At 44.1% G+C, this 21,222-nt stretch overlaps 1 protein-coding gene across 1 annotated transcript in view; it reads right to left on the bottom strand.

Annotated features, from left to right (window-relative positions):
* The window catches only part of LOC137434249 (protein CBFA2T1), a 164,078-nt gene that overhangs the window by 103,268 nt on the left and 39,588 nt on the right, over positions 1 to 21,222 (bottom strand). The window lies entirely within an intron of this gene.

Below are 21,222 nucleotides of genomic sequence, written 5' to 3'. Positions count from 1 at the left end.
CAGGGCAACGCAGTGAGGCTTTCCATACACTTGTAACTCTGTGAACCTTTCGGTTTTTATATCAGTCACTATGCGACCTTCATATCATCAGTGGAGAACCGCCAGCAAGGTGTCCCACACAGCTGCTGCTGCACCTTGCTGGGAGCGATAAGCACCGCCTGCCACACGGTAACGTTATCTCTGGTATCCACTCATCATATGGAGTCGACCTGGTTGCGGTTGGGAGTTACTAATAATGGTATGAAGGTCGCATAGTGACTGATATAAAAACCGAAAGGTTCACAGAGTTACAAGTGTATGGAAAGCCTCACTGCGTTGCCCTGATGAAGCCCCAACAAGGGCGAAACCAGGTCGGTAACTGTGAGTTTTGCATGCACTTGTGACAGTATCTGAATTTATAATCCATAATGACGCACTGCTGGATGGTTCCTCTGGAGCTTTGCAGGCAATGCAGACATGCATGGCGATGACGTCATGCTGTCCGCTCATTAGGTTGGAGAACCAGATTACAGATACCATTATTAGTAACTCCCAACCGCAACAAGGTCGACTCCATATGATGAGTGGATACCAGAGATAACGTTACCGTGTGGCAGGCGGTGCTTATCGCTCCCAGCAAGGTGCAGCAGCAGCTGTATGGGACACCTTGCTGGCGGTTCTCCACTGATGATATGAAGGTCGCATAGTGACTGATATAAAAACCGAAAGGTTCACAGAGTTACAAGTGTATGGAAAGCCTCACTGCGTTGCTCTGATGAAGCCCCAACAAGGGCGAAACCAGGTCGGTAACTGTGAGTTTTGCATGCACTTGTGACAGTATCTGAATTTATAATCCGTAATGACGCACTGCTGGATGGTTCCTCTGGAGCTTTGCAGGCAATGCAGACATGCATGGCGATGTCGTCATGCTGTCCGCTCATTAGGTTGGAGAACCAGATTACAGATACCATTATTAGTAACTCCCAACCGCAACCAGGTCGACTCCATATGATGAGTGGATACCAGAGATAACGTTACCGTGTGGCAGGCGGTCCTTATCGCTCCCAGCAAGGTGCAGCAGCAGCTGTATGGGACACCTTGCTGGCGGTTCTCCACTGATATGAAGGTCGCATAGTGACTGATATATATATATATATAATATAATATATATATATATATATATATATATATATATATACAGTGGAACCTTGACTTACGAGTTTAATTCGTTCTGTGACCGAGCTCGTAACTCAAATTGCTCGTTTCTCAAATCAAATTTCCCCATTAAAATGCATTGAAATGCTATTAATCCGTTCCAGCCCGCCAAAAACCATTCCAATTTTTTTATAAATATACAGTATATATAAAAATATCTCGCGCTTTATATTTCACCTGTATGCAGCATACAAGTTGGCAGGATGGCCTGGACTGGAGGTACGCACACTTGACTCTAAAGTCTAAACTGTCCAGCCTGGGTTTGAATCCCGACCCAGCTATAACCTGTCATGGCTGAATCACAGGCAGGGTGATTCATCAATGTGTGTACCGCTAAACTGGGCGCCCCGTTTGCGTCCCATTAGTTGTTGGATGTTAAGGATCTCACCGTGTTTTCCACAAAGAGAAGGCGAGCTATCGCCGGCACTCTGAACAAGTTGTGGCCTGGCATGGCATGAACATGAAAACATGAACATGAACATGAAATGTTCGACATGAACATGAAATTTTCCAAAATAACCAAAATGCGAAAACAAAAATGCAGCGCTATACGACAGAGATACTGTACGTGCACGGCAAGATAACCACGTGACCGGAACCCACCTGGCGGCGTAAACTCAAAATAACCAACATGCGAAAACAAAAATGCAGCGCTATACGACAGAGATACTGTACGTGCACGGCAAGATAACCACGTGACCGGAACCCACCTGGCGGCGTAAACTCAAAATAACCAACATGCGAAAACAAAAATGCAGCGCTATACGACAGAGATACTGTACGTGCACGGCAAGATAACCACGTGACCGGAACCCACCTGGCGGCATAAACTCAAAATAACCAACATGCGAAAACAAAAATGCAGCGCTATACGACAGAGATACTGTACGTGCACGGCAAGATAACCACGTGACCGGGTGGCGAAAGCTCATAACTCAGATCTCGGCTCGCATCTCAAAGCAATAAACCGCCCGAGCGACGGCTCGTATCTCGAAAAACTCGTAAGTTGGGGCACTCGTAAGTCAAGGTTCCACTGTATATATATATATATATATATATATATATATATATATATATATATATATATATATATATATATATATATATGTATATATATATATATATATATATATATATATATATATACTATACTATATATATATACTATATATATATACTATATATATATACTATATATATATATATATATATATATATATATATACTGAAACGCAAAAGAAACTTACCACCTTTGAAACCTTTAAATATCAACAATAACACTGCGTGTAGTAAATGTGTGAACTTATTTGTGGACAATAGTGTCCTCACTGTCAGACAAAACGGTCACGGATGGTCACTTGAACCTTCAATGGTCACTTCATAGCACAGCTGTTGAACAGCCCTTTTGACTGTCAGTGATTAGCCAAGGGGTATGGGATGATTTTAATGAGCTGCACGTGATGTCTTGATATTGGCTTTAAAAAGGCCAGTGCAAAATGGGCATTTTGACCGAAAAATTTGACCATTTTGACCAACTTCAAAAAGACCGAAAACGCAAAAGAAACTTACCACCTTTGAAACCTTTAAATACCCAGAACTGAGACCTGAGACCACCCAGAACTGAGAACCTTTCAGCATGACACATGCTCGTCCCCATGCTGCTCGCTTTACCACTGCATTTCTCCAAGGTGAGAACATCAACACCATGCAGTGGCCTGCACTCTCCCCTGACCTGAATCCCATGGAGCACCTGTGGGATGAGCTTGGGAGACGCGTAGTTGGCAGGGCCAGGACACGGGCAGAGCTGCTTCAGACATTGAGGACTGAGTGGGACAGAATCCAGCAGCAATCCATCCAAAGACTGGTAGGCAGTATACGCCGACGATGCACTGCCTGTATCCAAAACAATGGTGGCCACACACGCTATTGAAAGGGGACTGACATTGCACCCTGTGCTGTTCTGTACTGTAGAACAAACTGATGAGATGGTGTATCTTGGTCAAAAACTTGACATGTCATCAATAAAATGCCAATGTTTCAACTAGCAATTGTTGGTTTGTTTTATTTTGAACTGTTACAATTTTATTACATTTCAAACAAGTGGTAAGTTCTTTTGCGTTTTCGGTCTTTTTGAAGTTGGTCAAAATGGTCAAATTTTTCGGTCAAAATGCCCATTTTGCACTGGCCTTTTTAAAGCCAATATCAAGACATCACGTGCAGCTCATTAAAATCATCCCATACCCCTTGGCTAATCACTGACAGTCAAAACGGCTGTTCAACAGCTGTGCTCTGAAGTGACCATTGAAGGTTCAAGTGACCATCCGTGACCGTTTTGTCTGACAGTGAGGACACTATTGTCCACAAATAAGTTCACACATTTACTACACGCAGTGTTATTGTTGATATTTAAAGGTTTCAAAGGTGGTAAGTTTCTTTTGCGTTTCAGTATATATATATATATATCTGTCAGTTGATTGTTTGTTTGCCATTTGTATTACAGTGTACAAGAAGGTAGAAATAAATGAATGACATGTTTATCTAACCATTTATTCGGGGGGAAATTATTACGGAAGTGTACCAAGCTGTTTTACTTGCAATTTTCAAAGTGCCCTCCCTCGTGATCGATGCACAATTGCAGCCGAGCAGGCACAGAATGGCACACACGCTTGCAGAGTTCGATATCAATTTCCTCAAACTTTGCAGTGATTTGAGCCTTCAATTCCTGAATGGTACGAGGAGGAGGTACAGCAACGCAGTGCCTTTGAAAAGGGGACACGTAAGACGGCCGGGAGAAACAGCCAGGTAGCAAGCCACAGTGTTGTATGTCCTGGGGTTGTACTTCAGCAGGGAAAGGATGTGAGGAGGAGAGTGAAATGGCCAGGTATGGGCGAAAGGGAAATATAAAGGTGGGTGTTTGAGTGTTCCACCATGTTTGTTTGGTGCTGTGGATTCTGGATGTGGAGGCGATTTTGTTATTGTAGTCTGCATTAGCACTGGCTGGGGGTGGGGGTATGTATGCATCCAGGTGTAGTTGCTGCATTTGGATGTGTATGTGCCCCTGCTGGCCCACCTTAGCTGACCGTATCGAGGTTGAAGGGCCGAAACGGGATGACGCTGAGGACCTCGACTGAGGACCCGGTCAGTGCGACACACTTGTGACCAGGTGTGTTTTGAACTTATGTTTGTGCTGGTGCTACCAGTGACTCCCAGGAAAGACTGGGTGGCGACCAGGAATAGGCTGGTGACGCTGGAGAGACAGCATCGTGGGCAGGTGGCCTTGTCAGAGCCAGATGGGTTGTGTGCGTAAGGTGGGTGAGGAGGAGGTACAGCAACGCAGTGCCTTTGAAAAGGGGACACGTAAGACGGCCGGGAGAAACAGCCAGGTAGCAAGCCACAGTGTTGTATGTCCTGGGGTTGTACTTCAGCAGGGAAAGGATGTGAGGAGGAGAGTGAAATGGCCAGGTATGGGAGAAAGGGAAATATAAAGGTGGGTGTTTGAGTGTTCCACCATGTTTGTTTGGTGCTGTGGATTCTGGATGTGGAGGCGATTTTGTTATTGTAGTCTGCATTCGCACTGGCTGGGGGTGGGGGTATGTACGCATCCAGGTGTAGTTGCTGCATGTGGATGTGTATGTGCCGCTGCTGGCCCACCTTAGCTGACCGTATCGAGGTTGAAGGGCCGAAACGGGATGACGCCGAGGACCTCGACTGAGGACCCGGTCAGTGCGGCACACTTGTGACCAGGTGTGTTTTCGAACATATATATATATATATCTATATATATAAAGTAGAGTTGGCCTCTGTGTCTGTATCCTGATCTATCTACGATCTCTAAGATCTCGAGAACCCGTGGACGGATTTGCGAGCGGAAAGTACTGTTCGACTCGGGATGGTCCCAGGAATGTCACGGAGACATAAACATTTAAAAAATTTCGGGTTTTAAAATTAGCGTATTATTAGCACTAGCAGAAGAGAGAGGGATTCGAAGGGAGGGAGCGCAGCGCTTCTAGCGCTTCTGACTACAGCACACCTTAAAATTAAAAAAACTTCGGGTTTTAAAATTAGTGTGTTACGCGTAATTAGCGCTAGCAGAAGAGGGAGGGAATCTAAGGGAGGGAGCGCAGTGCTCCCTCCAGCGCTTCTGTTAGCGTAATTAGCGTATTTCGGAACGTTAATTTTTCAACTTCATTATTCGGAATCAGTACGTCCCAGAGAACCTTCGTAACGTTAATTTTTCAACTTCATCCGATTGACATGGGACCAACGGCATGTGACAAAGAGTGAAACATACAGGCTACATTTATTTGACGACAATGAGTTCCGACTTCCGACCTCGGTGGGATGACAGGCTGAGTCAACCCCCCTGGTGTGAAGGGGGAGGAGGAGGGGAGGGGGAAGAGAAGGGGAGGGGAACGAGGGGGAAGGGGATGGGAGGGGGGAGGGGGAGGGGGAAGGGGTAGGGGGGGGAGGGGAAAGGGGGGGGAGGGGGAGGGGAGGGGCCCTTCTTCCCCTGGGCACCCCCGCACCCTTCCCTCCCCCCTTCCCCTCCCCCCTCCCCCCCTTCCCCCCATTCCCCTCCCATCCTCTTCCCCCTCCCCTCCTCCTCCCCCGCTTCCCCCTCCCCCCTCCCCCCCGTTCCCCTCCCCTCCTCTTCCCCCTCCCCTCCTCCTCCCACTCCCGTGCAAAGCCGGGTACCTCTGCTAGTATATATATACAGTGAAACCTTGACTTACGAGTTTAATTCGTTCTGTGACCGAGCTCGTAACTCAATTTGCTCGTTTCTCAAATTAAATTTCCCCATTAAAATGCATTGAAATGCTATTAATCCGTTCCAGCCCGCCAAAAACCACACCAATTTCTTCTTTTTTTAAAAAGTATATATAAAAATATCTCGCGCTTTATATTTCACCTGTATGCAGCATACAAGTTGGCAGGATGGCCTGGACTGGAGGTACGCACACTTGACTCTAAACTGTCCAGCCTGGGTTTGAATCCCGACCCAGCTATAACCTGTCATGTCGGTGTTTCACAGGCAGGGTGATTCATCAATGTGTGTACCGCTAAACTGGGCGCCCCGTTTGCGTCCCATTAGTTGTTGAATGTTGAGGATCTCACCGTGTCTTCCACAAAGAGAAGGCGAGCTATCGCCGGCACTCTGAACAAGTTGTGGCCTGGCATGCTCTTCTCCTCTGCCGTTATATACGTCCTCCTCGGCATCTTTTTCCAGAAGAGCCCTGTCTCGTCACAGTTGAAGATTTGCTGGGGGATGTATCGTTCGGCTTCTATCAGTTCGGCAAAAGTTATAATAAAATCTTCAGCTGCCTTCACATCCGAGCTTGCTGCCTCACCATGCCTGACGACGGAGTGAATGCCGGTCCTCTTCTTAAAATTATCAAACCATCCCCGACTGGCTTTGAATGACTCTTCCGATGCCTCGTCCGTTGATGTTCCCGCCGTCTGCTGCACCAAATTCCCGTAAATGTCTCGGGCCTTCTCACAGATGATGCTCTCGGTCACGGTATCTCCTGCGAGCTGCTTCTCCGTCAACCACACAAACAACAACTTCTCCATCTCTTCATGGATAGAGGTCCGGAGTTTTGAAATAATCGTAACGCCCTTGGCTGGCGTTATAGCCTTTATCGACTCCTTCTGCTTCAAAATCGTACATATCATAGAAGTACTACGATCGTACTGCCTCGCCAAGTCGACAACACGCACACCTCGCTGATGTTTTTCGACGATTGCGTGTTTTATATCCAAGCACATCATCCTCTTCTTCTTCTCAGTACTGCCCTTGGCACTCAATTTCTTAGGACCCATGGTTAAAACTAAGAAATTTTCCAAAATAACCAAAATGCGAAAACAAAGCAGCAGCGATATACGGCACAGATGCTTGCACGGCAAGATAACCACGTGACCGGAACCCACCTGGTGGCGGGTGGCGTAAGCTCGTAACTCAGATCTCGGCTCGCATCTCAAAGCAAAAAACCGCCCGAGCGACAGCTCGTATCTCGGAAAACTCGTAAGTTGGTGCACTCGTAAGTCAAGGTTTCACTGTATATATATATATATATATATATATATATATATATATATATATATATATATATATATATATATATATATATATATATATATATATATATATATTTCTGTCAGTTGATTGTTTGTTTGCCATTTGTATTACAGTGTACAAGAAGGTAGAAATAAATGAATGACATGTTTATCTAACCATTTATTCGGGGGGAAATTATTACGGAAGTGTACCAAGCTGTTTTACTTGCAATTTTCAAAGTGCCCTCCCTCGTGATCGATGCACAATTGCAGCCGAGCAGGCACAGAATGGCACACGCTTGCAGAGTTCCATATCAATTTCCTCAAACTTTGCAGTGATTTGAGTCTTCAATTCCTGAATGGTACGAGGCTTTTCACGATAAACAAGGTCTTTCATGAGCCCCCAAAGAAAGAAATCTGGAGGTGTAAGGTCTGGGGAGCGTGCCGGCCACTCGATCGGACCGCGGCGGCCGATCCACTTTCCGGGAAAGTTTTCATCAAGCCACTGACGAACATGACGTCCATAATGAGGTGGAGCTCCATCTTGCTGGAAATAACAGTCCTGATCTTGTACCCTGGGCCAAAAGAAGGTTTGCAGCATATCCAGGTAAATTTCTGCAATGACAGATCCCTCAAAGAAAAAGGGTCCAATTATCTCTAATGGAGATATGGCTGCCCAAACTGTCACGCCAGGTAAATTTACCTCCTTCTCAACTGTCACTCTTGGGGTCTCTGCAGCCAAGTAGACACAATTGTGTCTGTTAATTGTGCCGTTAAGCTTAAAACATGCCTCATCTGACCACCACATGTTGTCTAGCATTGTGTCATCTTCGTCAAGTTTAGCTAAGAACTCTTCGCAAAATTGAAGACGCCGGTCATCATCTCCATCATGAAGGGCATGCAGTAAGCATGGAATGTAACGTTTCCAGTTTTTCTGGTGAAGGATACGGATAACACTTGATTGGCTCACTTCCAACTCTGCAGATAAACGGCGAGTTGACTTTTGCGGACTTTGTTCCAGTCTCCTGATGGCTTCTTCAGCCTTAGCTACATTCGTTGCCGTTTTCGGACGACCGGACTTCTTTGCAGTGGCTACCAACCCTGTTGCTTCAAATTTCTCGACAATCAATCGTATGTTTCTTCCCTGGGGTGGGTTAATATCGAATTCCTGTGCCAAACGGCGTGCCACCATCGTTGGTTGTTCATTACATTTGTAGTAATGTTTCACGGCCGCAATTCGTTGATTCATTGAAAGGTAATTCATGGTTCAATTTGGTGCAAATTCAGTAACTTTCCAAACTCTCAGCAATAACCTGCTAAACAAAAACAAAAATAAATAAATTAAGAAAATTAATAATCTGCAAGACAATTATTAACAACATGACATCTCAGAAAGAATCTGACAGCCGAAAAAACAGAAATCGGGCACGATCGCTACTTTTGATTCACCCTGTATATATATATATACAGTCGTCCCTCGCTATATCGCGGTTCACCTTTCGCGGCCTCACTGTATCGCGGATTTTTAACTCTTACATATCTAATTTTATATCGCGGATTTTTCGCTATATCGCGGGATTTTGCGGTATAAATGTATTTTTATATACTATTATTTTAAATATTTTTGTGGTAAAATAAGCATTTTCTAGCCAGCAACTCCCCATAACCATGTTCCTCACTCGCAAGAAGAGACAAGTTATGCCTACGCCTTCAGCGGAAACTGAAGTTGCAAACGAGGGCGAAGATACTACACCACCTGACGAAGCGCCTGATGCAGTGGCGCTTTCAGAAGAGCTGTAATGCTCTTTCTGGCTGTGCAGTACATTCATCATCGTCATCACCTTCATCGTCATCAGTACTGCACAGCTAATTCATCATCATCTTCATCACGCAAGTTATAGTATCTTCAATGCTGAGTACCCATTAGAATTTTATATGTTGTTAAAATTACGTATGTTTAAGAGTGTAAAAAGTGTTTAAGAGTATAGGAAGTGTTTATAAGAGTATGGGAAAGGTTAATAAGAGTGTGAGAAAGGTTAATAAGAGTGTGGGAAAGGTTAATAAGAGTGTGGGGAGGGTCATAAAGCTTTAAAATATATATAAATAATAAAATAATAATATGGTCGCTACTTCGCGGATTTTCGTCTATCGCGGGGGGTTCTGGAACATAACCCCCGCGATAAACGAGGGATCACTGTGTATATATGTGTATATATATATATATATATATATATATATATATATATATATATATATATATATATATATATATACTGTATCTACCCCGCTAGTATATATATATACTGTATCTACCCCGCTAGTATATATATATACTGTATATATATATATATATATATATATATATATATATATATATATATATATATATATATATATATATATATATATATATATATACATATACAAAATTATACATATACAAAATTATACATATATATATATATACACATATATATATATACACATATATATATATACACATATATATATATACACATATATATATATACACATATATATATATACACATATATATATATATATATATATATATATATATATATATTATATATATATATAAATAATATCAATTTGTTCACCCAATCAGATGGGGTCATTACAAGTGAACACACTGGAAAGTAGGGAACATCAACAAGAGTAGAGGAACACAACACAGGGACACTTGGAGAAAGAATGGAGGAAACGCTAAAAAAAAAAAGGGTTTCAGGCCAGAAATTGGGCGTTTTACACTGACAGTAAAAATTTACTCTTGAATGTAACAAGGCAATGACAGGCCAAATTGTCAATTTCCTTGTTTAATGTAGTACAGGATCATGCGACCACTCATTAGACTCGGTGTCTAATGTCTCTCGTTTCATACCAACGAAGCAGAAGAGTGAGAGTATTCAAATTAGCCAATGGTAAAACAGTTAGTGAAGGTGGGAGAACTTAAATTAGCCAATCACTGCACAGTAATCCACATATATACCTGTTGTCCATATTTCTGCACCACTTTCCCAGAGAAGGTGGTTTCTTTCACTCGCTTCATACACGCGACACATCTTCATGTAGTTTGGTGCAGTCCGATAAGATAATGCTTTGGGTGCGCTTACGTTTGAGTTGTCTAGTCTGGGTTCGATTCCTGAACCGAATAATAAACTGTCGGATTGGCGATTCACAGGCAGAGATCCCTATCGTCGACCAAATCATTGTAGATTCGCATTTGGGTTCAATGTCTTCTGCGGAGTCTGCCAATCCGCAAGTTTGCATGTCCAGTCCTTCCCCTTAAATAAACCATATTTTCCCTGGAGCTCAACACTACATTTCTGGCCTATGGAAGAGAACAGGATCGAAAAAAAGATAGAGACTAATTATTGAGTGTCAAGGTGTACAGAAGTGAAAATCTCACCTTTTATGAACCATATAACTGCAACTTCTTTAAAGGTCCAAATCAATCCCACCTTATTTTGGCTTGGGTCAACAGAAGCTTTGCACAAGTCTTTCCCGAGACATCAGCAAGGCTTAGGGCTCGACTGTTGCTGATTTTTTTTTCTTTGCAAGATCGAGCTTCATGGAAGAGCAAGGTGACCAAGGGAAGGAACCGACAGTCGGGCGACAGTTGAACACAATAAGCAAGGAAGTGTACAAATGGGGAAATAGGAGAGGGAAGGGTGGAAAACTCTAACGTGAAAGTAAGAGGATTGGGAAAGGTTAATTGGAGTTAAAAAAAAAAAAAAAAAAAAAAGATTGTGCGAAAGGATGGGGAATGACATGAAATGTGGTGTGCGCGCGTTGCCTTCTTGAAGTCCTTGAGGGAAGAGTGGGTTCGAACAATTTGGGCATGAATATGTAATCAGTCCGTGGTGCCAGCGATATTCAGAGTTCGTTCAGACTAATATTATCCACAAAGGCATCAGGATCTCATCACATACTAAAGGCCTCAGCGGTTTGGATCTTGATCTGGACATACAAAGTGTCAGACATTCCATGTGTTTGATCTGCAACTTATTTTATTTGGAGAATAATAAGCCTGCTTCCCACCCTTCTCCTTGTTCCCATGCCTAAATTGTCCAACAGGAGCCATCATTCCAATAACAGGCATTTAAGAATAATTTGGCACAACGTTTGTGGGATCGAGGACAAAACACTTTCACAACACTACCCCGATCACGATGTGCATGCCTAACCCTAACCCTAACACAACACTACCCCGATCACGGTGTGCATGCCTAACCCTAACACCAACCCTAAAGCTGGAGTATTGAGTAAACGGTGCAGTCAGGTGTTTATGTCTGACCGAAATAAGGTAGGGAGGAAGGTAGCAGCGACGAAGGGGGGCTAGATGTGTTCATCCCACACGACCTAGCCCGCGTGCTCTGAAAACGCGCAATTACACGGGGACGGCGGAGTGCAAACACACGGGTCGCCCCTTTGTGTGGCGACCCTTAATTTGGCAATTGTTTAATAAGGCTGTGGCCGTATAATTGGTGCCAGAGAAAGAGAAGTGTTGCTCTACGAGCTGCAAAGCCCAGAAACAGTGCCCGTAATTACCGCTTTATTTTTGCTGCACCCGCAGCTGGTGCTGCGTTTCCACTGGCGGGAGAGACTCGTGCCCGCTCGGAGCGACAGATGGTACAGGAGCACCAGGGCAGAGCACCGGCCTCAAATGCGGCAACACGCGTCCCAATATACACGGCATTAAACATATTATATTTATCTGCTGTTTATATTCATCCCGCCTCGACAGAGAATATATTTGAACCCAAAATCAATGCGGAAGGGCATTGGGACGAGTCGAAAGTAAACAGAGCACCACTCTAGGTGGCTAATGGAGAGAAGGAAATGGGGCGGCAGAATAGCTGTTAGTGTTGATAGCGTGTTTGCTATTGAACTGTCTAGTCTGGATTCGCCAACTAGGCCGAGTCAAACTTAACTAAAAACTGCTGTTCTGTGGCAACGCGAGCAGAGACAGCTGCATCTTGGAGAATGCAATCCTTTAGAATAGGAACAAAATCAGCCATCTCGTGTACATTTAGGTTGTAGACGTTAAAGATCCTAGGATGTGTTTAGAAAAGAGCAGGCCACTATGTGCCAAAGTCATGGTGAAAGTCTGTTTTATTGGCACTACATGTATACCTGTGTTAGTGTGCAGTCACTGGAGGATATGGCACTGGCATGGTGGGCCAACTGACTTTTATAAGTACCCTTAATTACCTTGGAGAAATTGAGAAAAGGAAGGCAAGAGGGTTTGTGGGATTGGAATAAATAATGCAACGATCTGAAATAGAGTTGTAGAGGGGGAGACAAAGATTCCACCATTTTTATCTGTGTTATATGTGCACGCTATTACCAAAAGTATTGGGATAATGCACTTTAAACTAGAGCTTCCAGGGAAGCAAAACTCAACTGAACTGACTGGACAACTTTAAAGTAGGTCAGTTGTCTGTACTAGATTTGACTTAACATAGCAACCTACCTTGTGTGGTAAGTCTCACACACCAAGTTTGATCAAAATCCATAAATATTTGTGGACGTTAGTCTTAACGTCGTTTCGGAGCTGAAAACAATATGGCGGCCATTTTGTGACAGATCGGGTTGACATGCGATAGCAACCTACATTGTGTGGTGAGTCTCACACACCAAGTTTGATCAAAATCCATAAATATTTGTGGACGTTAAAGTCTTAACGTCGTTTCGGAGCTGAAAATAATATGGCGGCCTATGGCAGCCATTTTGTGACGGATTGGGTTGGAATGCAATAGCAACCTACCTTGTGTGGTAAGGGTTAAACATTCTAAGTTTGATCAAAATCTGTTAATATTTGTGGACGCTGGAGTGTTAACGTCGTTTTCATGACCAAAAACAAAATGGTCGCCTAAGTCCGCCATTTTTCAACGGATCGGGCTGAAATGTAATACCAATCTGGTCCTTGGGGTAAGGATGCTGCATGTCAAGTTTGATCAGAATCGGTTGATATTTGTGGATGCTGGAGTGTTAACGTCGAAAAGTTAACGGACGATAGACGACGACGACGACGACGACGGACGCCGAAGGGTTCAGTATGTGATGAACTCAACTGGACAGTAGTCCAGTTGAGTTAATAAAACCGTACCAACCTCCTCTACCAAGCATGATTTTGACACATTGCGAAGCTGCATATAGTGTGTTATTGTTACATTTTGGACAACATTACACTGCCTGCATTGATGCAATACTTCAGTGAGAGCCGAATATACATGTGTGTGTGTATATATATATATATATAGTGTTGTGTTTGTGGGGGTAGGGACGAAATACCATAGTGGAGTTAGGATCATATAGCTTTTAGCATGGACCGTGGACGCGAAGAAGAAGAATCTCGATGTACATAAGCAGGGAACCCATGAGCTTAAGGTTGTTTATGTGTCACTACATGGAAAGTAGTTTTGTGTTAGTTAAATAGGGCTTAATGATAATTCCCACAATGTACTTGCCTCCTGTGATTTTCCCTGATGTTCTTACATTCGCTCAGCCAGCCATGCAAACGAGCACGCCATTAAACCACGACAACCGAGGTAATGCAGACAGTGCCGAACGCCACCCTGATTGGAAAGTAAACCCCACCACACCAACCGTCTCGGGAGAAAGGCCACGCCCAGTAGAGGTGGAGAATCGATGTGCGGTCAAGAGGGCCGTGAGGCCCCGCCCACGAAAGGCAGGATTGGTTGTATGATGTCAGAAAGAGCTGGAAAGTTCGATCGGAGTAAAAGCGGCAGAATCCGTTCTCTCTCGCTCTCTCTTTCTAGTTCTGGGCGGGGGCGGTCACATGTTTGGTTTGTGAGGAAAGCCATCAGAGCTTTGGTTGGAACTGTTGGTCTCTCCGGTGGCTCGGCTGTTTCTGCCTGGTGTGCGGTCGTGAGGAGAATGTTTGGGAGCCACGTTGCGTTTCGGAGGGAGACCAGAGCGGAAGAGGACCAGCTGCACGGGTTGCCTCACGTTTGTGACGAGGCGGAGAGGGACTTCGTGCCATCTTGTGCATTTTCTGCGAAAGCTCACAGAATCTTGTTTCTCACAGTCTGAGAGTCCTTCACGTGCTTTTTTGCAAACTCCAAGTGGGCTTTCATGTGTCTTTCACTGAGGAGAGGTTTCCGTCTAGCCACTCTGCCATAAAGCCCAGATCAGTGGAGTGTTGCAGTGATGGAAGTTTCTCCCATCTCCACACAGGATCTCTGGAGCTCAGCCAGAGTGACCATCGGGTTCTGGGTCACCTCTCTTACCAAGGCCCTTCTCCCCCGATTGCTCAGTTTGGCCGGGCGGCCAGCTCTAGGAAGAGTCCTGGTTGTTCCAAACTTCTTCCATTTAAGAATTATGGAGGCCACTGTGCTCTTGGGAACCTTCAATGCAGCAGAGATTTTTTTGTAGGCTTCCCCAGATCTGTGCCTCGACACAATCCTGTCTCTGAGCTCTGCAGGCAGTTCCTTCTACCTCATGGCTTGGTTTTTGCTCTGATATGCATTGTCAGCTGTGAGACCTTATATAGACAGGTGTGTGCCTTTCCAAATCATGTCAAATCAATTGAATTTATCACAGGTGGACTCCAATCAAGGTGTTGAAACATCTCAAAGATGATCAAGAGAAATGGGAGGCACATGAGCTAAATTTCAAGTGTCATAGCAAAGGGTCTGAATACTTATGTAAATGTGATATTTCAGTTTTTTCTTTTTAATAAATTTGCAAAACTTTCTAAAATCCTGTTTTCTCTTTGTCATTATGGGGTATTGAGTGTGGATTGATGAGGGAAAAAATGAATTTAAACGATTTCAGCATAAGGCTGCAACATAACAAAATGTGAAAAAAGTGAAGGGGTCTGAATACTTTCTGAATGCACTGTACATATATATATATATATATATATATTATATATATATATATATAATTATATATATATGTATGTATTGTTACATATTTATATGAATGTATGTGAATTACCATTCAGGTCTTTGCTTATCCGTGTGTAGTATATTAAGTTGTTGTGTAGTTGTTGTGGTTGGAGGGTCAGGAGCCCTTCTGAGGGAGTGGCCGGAAACGGAAGTGACCGGAAACGGAAGAAGAAAAGACACGAGGAAAAAGGACGAGCATTATTCTCCCTCGCCCCGCTCCGACAAAAGGTGGGATCGACCTTGCGCTGCGTGGAACAGCGGCGTTCCGAAGCCTGGCTGGCGAGAGGAATTACCGGAACGTGTACCTGCCCGGTGGAGACGTCAAGTTGACGTGGGGCCGTGCATCGAACCCGCGTCTGGCCTCGTTCGCGGCACCGTCCAAACAGACGCGTGCGGGTCGCACGTTGGGGCCTAACGCGCCTTGCAAGCGGCGTGGGGTTTGGTTTGCTTCACCGTATCCGCTTCGCGTGGCCACGAGGGGCTGCAGCCACGGTGCCTGGTACGATACCTGCCCGGTGGAAAAACGTCCACCCGGGGTTCGTTCTACCGCCCGAGTGCGGTGACGGCGACCATCATCTTGGTCAGGAGGGGCCCAGAGACATTGTGCGGGACCGAGACCAAAAGGGTGTCGTGAGTACTCACCGGGACACACGTATATAAGATGGCCATCTTACTCATAGGAAAGTGCTTGTGAATTGGGAATTGTTGATGGTTGTATATGGTTGATTGCTCAAGGAAAATCTCCGTGGTTGTGTCATTGCAATTGTATGGTCATTCCCATTGAAATATATCCTTGAACGTCAGTTGTCTCTGGGGGTGAAATTCATATGGATTGCGTGGCGAAAGCGCATATTTAATACAGCTTTCTGGCGAAGTTCCTCTCACGGTCCGGGGGTCACCGAGACCAGGTATTCACCGAGGGGACCACGTAACAGTATATGTATGTATGTATATATATATATATATATATATATATATATATATATATATATATATATATATATATATATGTATTACAAGATCTTTCTAACCACTGACAACTGACTGACTGATATTAATGTTCTGTAACTTCCGGGTGCCGTAGAAAGCTGAAATTTGGTGCGTCAGCGGATATTGCAGCTGGTACACTGGGAAAAATCACAAAACCGTCGGGAAGTGTCCGTAAATGAAAATTTACATAAAAACCGTAAACGCATATGTAAAACTAAAACAATACGACTGTGTTGCCAATATGCCTCTGCATAGTCCCACAACAGGTAGATGCCATCCCTCTGCATATGTATGGGTAAGGGATCATGTCTGTGAAGTTTTGTGTTGATTGAATAAGGTTCGTTTTTCTATCCAAGATGACTGCCAAACCACGTGACATATTACATCATTTTCAAACTTATATGCAACAGTGCTGTTAGATGATATTTGTAAAATTTGGCACCGATAGGGTCAGCGGTTTCAGAGATATAATTATTTAATATTTTCCTTCAATCCAATATGACTGCCAAACCATGTGACCTTTGATGTCATAAATTTAGTATTTCAATACAAATGGGTCATAGATCATGTGCATGCAATTTCAGATTTTTAGATTAAGGAATTCGTTTAAAACATTTTTGGCTGGTATACCACTTTGCCTATGATGTCATCATCATCATGCTTTTGTTCCCCATTGGGAGTACTTGACAATGTGCCAACTTGGCACATTGACAATGTGCCAAGTCTTCACTCTTGAGAAAGGTCAGAGGATGCATGTTTGTTTTGTGTTGATGGTTGAAATGTTCAGTCATTGTTCTATTAAAAGTTGGAGAACTCAAGATTAATTCAACATTGGCACCCAAAAAAACTACAAATTCCTGCTCTAACATACAGGGGACGCAGCATCCAGTGGCACAACCGTGCCCCGGCAAATGATATGACTCACAGCTATGTGCTGCATACAAAATAAGAACATCAACATGATCATATACAATCAAACTACCACATTATGTCCTGTATCACCATTTGAGATTCAACAGACCAAATCACACCACTGTGGGATGTCTTGAATCACCATATAAGGAACAGTCAATAGATGTACATTCCACCATTGAAGTTACCCTTACCCTGAAGGTGGAATGGTTCAATATTAATCTGATATCTATAAACTAAGGGCACTTCTGTTTGTGACAGTGACACCAACAGTTGAACAGTCCTGCTTACTCCCTTATTGTCCCTACAATTTTGATGACTTAAATAGACCACTTTAAATGCAAATCTGCTGCATCTATTCGTGTTTCCGTGCAGAAACCCAAAATTTAAGGAGGAAATCAAGTGCGGCTAATTAAGTAGTCATAGCATACCAATAAAATATTCATTATTGGTGATACTCAATAAACACCCTTCCCACCTCAGCTTCTAACCTTAAAACCATAACAAATCAGAAACATACACCTTCCCATTCTGCAACGCTACACCTGTATCCCTGCAGGTCCTGCCAAGACCTCTGTTCTCAAACTCGACCACGTTAGTTTTTGGCCTGTCCCCTCACAATTGTGTACCAGGCTGTTCTTAAAGTACAAAATGGAGACACACAAACAGGGGAAAACACACACACACACACACACACACACACACACACACACACACACACACACACACACACACACACACACACACACACACACACACACACACACACACAGGGGAGAGTGGGTCATACACACACACGGGGGAGAGTGGGTCACACACACGGGGGAGAGTGGGTAATACACACACACGGGGGAGAGTGGGTAATACACACACACGGGGGAGAGTGGGTCACACACACGGGGGAGAGTGGGTCACACACACGGGGGAGAGTGGGTCACACACACGGGGGAGAGTGGGTCACACATACGGGGAAGAGTGGCCTTCAGCTCGTTGGTGTTGTCCAATGTTTTCTTGTATCTCTGTCCATTTTGGATTACACGTGAAGGTGATGAAGAGATCTGGTTTTCCGAATTTTCGAAAAATGGCCAGAGCATCTTGGTAGTTCTGCTGCATAGCTCTTGGGTTCCCTGCAAAACTCGACGGCAAAATGGCGATACGACCGACAGGATGTTGGTTATCAGCAGCAACGTTCTGGGCGTGGTCCAGTATTCCTCTGTATTCCATGGCTCTAAGGGTTTCCTGATTTTATTTGAAGTATTGCAGTCGATTTGCTTCTGCCTTGCAATATCCATCGACAACATACGGCTGAAATAATTTCCCAGAAGAATGAATAGTGCCAAATTCATTTCGAACAACCAGTCGGTAGGCATATAATTTGCAATGAATTACTTTGTTTCGAACCATAGTTTGATTGTTTGCTTGTTTCCGGGGCCACAAGAGAAATTAAACTAGATTTTTGCATCTATTGCTAAAAGTTGAAGCGTGTGTGTGTGTGTGTGTGTGTGTGTGTGTGTGTGTGTGTGTGTGTGTGTGTGTGTGTGTGTGTGTTATATATCCATGGCTGACACTAGAATGTACTAATAACAGGAGATGGTATTAACCCGACACCTCTAATCGACGGATATTTATTGTATTCCTCTATTTCCTTGAGTCCAATTGTTGTATTCAGAAACAGACCAATGATGGTTTACCATCCAGAAATTGCCACTCTTTCATTTAAATGCTGAAAATTATGTTCAAATGACGATTTGAATCACAAATTTCACACTATTAACGGCAGGTTAAAAGTGCCAGTCGAGTACAACCGAGGCAGGGTAAACACATACACAGTGCACGCGTAAAAGGCCTCGTTTAGCATTCATACGCCATTTTGAAAGTCACGTATTGATGAAGACAACAACAACAACATGCATTTTAAGGCCATTTTCCCTGCTAGAGCGGGGGTTAGCCTTGCGGTCCCCATGACAATCTTCTCCATTTTGCCCTATTTTCTGCATCTCTCCTTGTTAACCCCCTTGCCCGCATTTCTTCTTCCACCATCTTTAGCCAAGTCTTTCTCGGTCTTCCCCGTCCTCTACTTCCTTCTACATTCAATTCCATCACTCTTCTCAACCAGTCACTTTCATCCTTCCTCAAAACATTACCAAACCATCTCAACCTTTTCCTCTTCGCAGCATCAATCACAGGCTCTATTCCCATCATTTTTCGCAATTCATCATTTGTCTTCCTCTCTCTCAATGATACTCCACACATCCACCGAACCATTCGCATTTCCACCCTTTCTAGCCTCCGTTGCTGCTCTACGTTCATTACCCATGTCTCGCTCCCATAAATCGTAACACATCTCACACATGCAGCATACACCATTCCCTTCAGCTTCAACGACACGCCCCTCCTCATCAGCACGCCACTCAGTTCCCGAAACTTCTTCCATGCACATCTCACTCCAGCAACCGTTGCCGAGTCTGATCCATCTTCTCCATTCAGCATGTCTCCGAGGTAGCAAAATGTTTTCACACCTTCCACCTTCACGCCGTCTCCAAGATCCAACTCAACATTTCCTCCATCTGCAGCTCCCTCTGTGCACACCATACATTTGAATGTAGCTGCCACACTGGTGAATGACCCTCTCAGACCACTACATTTTTGATGAACCCACTCAGCGCATATTGTACATTGAATGGAGTTCACTCTGACACCCTTCCTGCACACAGCACATGGCCACTTCCCAGTTCTTTCCACCTCACCACATGCTTTACCACTTGCCATCACCTTCGTCTTTCCGATATTCACCTTCAGACCTTTTGTCTCCATACATTCCTTCCACTTATTCATCTTTTCCTTCAGTCCATCTGTACTTTCCGCAATCAATACCAGATCATCTGCATACAACTCCCATGGTAAACCCTCCTTTACGTTCTGAGCCAGCACCTCCATCACAGCTACAAATAGTAGTGGACTTAGTACCGACCACTGATGCACTCCCACCTTCACCTCAAACTCACCACTGTTCCCGTCCGTTGTCCTTACAGCTGTGCGCGCTCTTTTGTACATTGCCATCACTACTCTGATCAACCATTCCTCCACTCCTAACTTCCTCAATGCCCATGTCAATACTTCGCGTGGAACCCTATCGAATGCTTTCTCCAGATCAACAAACCCAAGAAACAACTTCTTCCTCTTCTCCATGTACTTCTCCTGCAACTGCCTCACAATAAAGAGCATGTCTGTCGTTCCTGCATATTGATGAAGCAATCACAGATAACATTACCAAATGGCAATGCACCTGAATGCAAAAACTCTTCTTCATATTTAATACGCAGCACAAGTCTGTGGGGTAGAGTCACTGGCTGAGGGTGTGGCTGTGCTGTGTCGCTGATGCAATGTCCTCTATAGGTTATTAGTAATTTGTTCATGGTGCTGGTGACAGCTCACCTACTCTTCATGAAGGACACCATGGGATCCTTAACGTCCACCAACTAATGCCGGCAGACAGGACACCCAATTTAATGTCTTCGCGGGACGGCACCCACATTGATTTATCACCCTGCCTGTGAAACACAGGGATAACGGTTTATAGCCCGGTTGATACCCAGACGAGACATGTTAGTGGCGAGTGTGCGTACATTGAGGCCATCCTGCCAGCCTTAATGTAATTACTAATCGGGTATGAATGGGGTTAAAACACACTGTCTGGAGAAAAGTCTTGAGCAGAGGTGCTCAGTCTGTAGAACCATTCCATAAAGCAGCAGAGAAGTCAAGAGATATGTTCCCCATCACCCAGCTCCCTGTTGATGACGTTTCCCTTCAGTGCCCTATCTGTGGTTGCCAATACAGAGCTGGCATCGGTTTAATGAGCCACATCCCACATGCGACGATTGTGAAACCTCAACAGAACCTGAAGCATGTACCAACGTCCTTTGAGACGAATGAATGGCGAGATGATGAATGGGGAAAACGAGGTGGGGAATTTGTACAGTAGACTTCTGAGATGAAACACTATCATTCTATAAGTCATCGGACACCTCTTTCAAATTGTAAGGATGGCCCCACGTACATCTCATTTGCATAATCATTAATATAATTAACACAGTACAAATAATTATTACGGGAAGAGTCTCATTGCTCAGTT

This window comes from Myxine glutinosa, chromosome 10 (genome assembly GCF_964187855.1).
Source record: "Myxine glutinosa chromosome 10, kmMyxGlut1.1, whole genome shotgun sequence".
Lineage (NCBI taxonomy): Eukaryota > Metazoa > Chordata > Myxini > Myxiniformes > Myxinidae > Myxine > Myxine glutinosa.
The sequence above is the reverse complement of the archived record's forward strand: the minus strand, read 5'-3'. Positions and strand labels throughout refer to the sequence as shown.